Raw genomic sequence first — 2,731 nt, 5'->3', positions numbered from 1 at the left:
TCAATACAATGAAACATAATATAGGCATCATGGCCGCTTTAGGCAGCTACATCTTCTGCTACTAAATATGTGATACTAAAGTCTATTTTTGATTTTCCTATAAATTGTCCCTGTCTCTTTGGAGCCATGTCTATGAAGAGCAATGTTACCAGCATCAGGCATGTTACCAGCATCAGGCAGATAGCAGGTTGCGTCATTTTGGTGATGAAGTCTTTCCGGATCATGGATGGGTCCGCTGACCGGACGTGGGTGTGATGGACCCAGGTCGCACGTGCAGGGCTGCCAGGGCCTCGTCTATGGCAGACAGGTAGTCAGGCAGCAGGTCCAGGAGACAGGTGGCCAGAAACACACTCCCGGCAAAGCAGCTCACCAGGCTCAGGACTTTCTGGCGGAAGGCTGAGGCTTCGGGGCTGGCTCCCGGTCGGCGTAGCACATAGATGGGCACCAGACTGCAGATGAGCGTGAGCACCAGCAGGAGCACCAGGGTCCCCAACTTCACCTCTAGGCCCACAGGCAGTGGGGAAGCCGAGGCTACTGCCTCTGGGTGCCACACCAGGAGCTCTGGTTTTCCCCAGGGCTCCATGGTGGCCGGCTGCTCCAGTGATTCTCAGACCTTGAGAGGGTCTCACTCCATGGCCCCCACCAGGTTCCATGGTTTGTTTCAAGGGAGTGCGCTAGGAGGGGGTATCAGCCCCTCCTTTGCTAGCAGCAGACAGGTACCAAATCCTTTCAGTACATTAGACCAGCTTCATTTCTGCCTATCTTTACAGATTTCAAGGCCCATTGTCTCAGTACTGGCCTGTATTATCTAATTCAGCACAGGCAGGGGGAAGGGCCCATTAAATCTTTGCCTTGAGGAACTGTGAGCTTCATTTTTAAATGTTCCAATCAGAAATATTTTTTAAATTTATTCTAGAATTCCAAAATCCCAACCCAGCACAGAATATCACATAGCAAATCAAAGTTCCCAGCAAACAAACAGATAGAGATGTTTACTAGTTAGGCGGGCCGATTCCACCTCTGGCAGAGAGCAAGCGCCCTTGGGGAAAGATCCCAGCGGCCGCTCAGGGTGCTTTGCTATCGGTCAGAGCACTCAGCCTTAAGAAGTCAAGCGTGTGCTTTTTTTTTTTTTTTTTTGACTTTTATATGTATATGAACAATTATATCCAAGTAGATATATAAATATTAAATAAATATTTATACTTATATTCTTTCAGTGAACAAGTCTTTGACCTATGTTTTATCCAGATAGAAACGGCACTCATCACAAACAAATAAACAAACAAATCCAAAACCAAAACCCAAGAAAACCAAGGCCAGAAGTACCCTCTGATGTTTCAGGGGTACCAAGGGAGGAGAAGTTAGGCCATGTCCAGTTTTTCTCATAATCCACCAGTGACCAGTTTCAGCTTACTGGTCTATTAATATTTTATTTTATTTTTATCATACCAAAGCTATGCCTTCCAGTTAGAACTCTTGGCCTTAATTTTTAGGTGTCATGCAAATAATGAAAATTTCTTAGATTAGTAATACATTCGAAATTTTTAAGAGACACAGAAATTCCATTAGTTATATATATTTAAGCAATAAGGACAGATCAATTTACAGAAACCAGTTTCTACCTGAAATAATTGTACTTTAGAAATTGGATTACTGCTATCAGTTTCTTTTAAAGACTTGGAGTAGAAAGCTGATTTCAAAGGAGCCACCCCTTGGCCGCTTGACCTTTTCTGGGAAGGTTGGTCAGCAAAAGGTGTAGCCATTGAAATGCAAATTAACATTTCTAAAGATGACTGCTGGTGGAACCGGACCACCTGCATGCTAGGGAAAGGGCGTGTCTACCCTGCCCTCTACCAAAAAAGGGTGTAGCTTCAGACTTCCCAACGGTGAGAGAGAAAAAAATATCTTAGCTGCAGTCAATCAATAGATCTAATTCTGCTCCCCAGATTCTGTACGAAGTACACTCAGATATCATTCAATTCAGTACCATGTCATTTCAAGACATCCAGGCACAAACTCCAAGGTATTAAATTTCACAGATTTGGAAAACCACACTTGAGGCTGGCAAGGCGGGCCTGGCCCAGCTTTTGATTTTCCTCTGGGGAAGGTCCTCGCTTGCCTGTGGGAAGTTTCAAAATTGGCCTGAGGGAGGAAGGGGGAGCGGCTGTTCTCCCTGGAAGAATAGGTTTGGCCTGTTCCGGACCAATCAGATGTAAATTGATCACATTCTTTAAGAACTTGCTAGAGGCGGGAAGCATTAGCCCTTTTCTCATTAGAAATGTTTTGGCCAGCCTTTTCAATTAACAAAGGGCTGGTTTTTTTTTTTTTTTTTACCGGGCTTAAAGTTAGCTTTGGAACAGGTTTCATTAACATTTAAAAAAATCACTTTATTATGGAAAAATACCAACCTTGTTGCTAGAATCTAACTAGTATTTCTACCCTGGGTTAAATTTTCTATTTTCCTTAGGAAATAAACAGTCTTGGGTTTTATTTTGTACAATTGTAAAGAGACTTTTAGCTTAAAACTTTATCTAAATGTCCAAAATCGGACAGTGCGCGCTTCAGTTTTAAGCCAGGTTTTCTCTTTACACGTGAACAGAAATCCCAGACGCATTTTAAAACTTTTATATTTAATTTCTATGATCTGGCTGGGGCGATCTCCCCCCCCAGGACCCGACGCCGCCGGGGGGGCCCCGCCGCTCGCCACACGCCGGGGGCCGCTGCCCGCCCG

General features: G+C 44.4%; 1 pseudogene; it reads right to left on the bottom strand.

The window, feature by feature from the left end:
• Positions 1 to 271: 271 nt before the first annotated feature.
• On the bottom strand, positions 272 to 863 carry LOC106695968 (annotated as a pseudogene).
• Between the last annotated feature and the right edge of the window lie 1,868 nt (positions 864 to 2,731).

This window comes from Myotis lucifugus, unplaced genomic scaffold, assembly GCF_000147115.1.
Source record: "Myotis lucifugus unplaced genomic scaffold, Myoluc2.0 scaffold_5797, whole genome shotgun sequence".
Taxonomy (NCBI): Eukaryota; Metazoa; Chordata; class Mammalia; order Chiroptera; family Vespertilionidae; genus Myotis; species Myotis lucifugus.
Note: the sequence above shows the minus strand (reverse complement) of the source record. Positions and strands in the feature narration are given on the sequence as shown.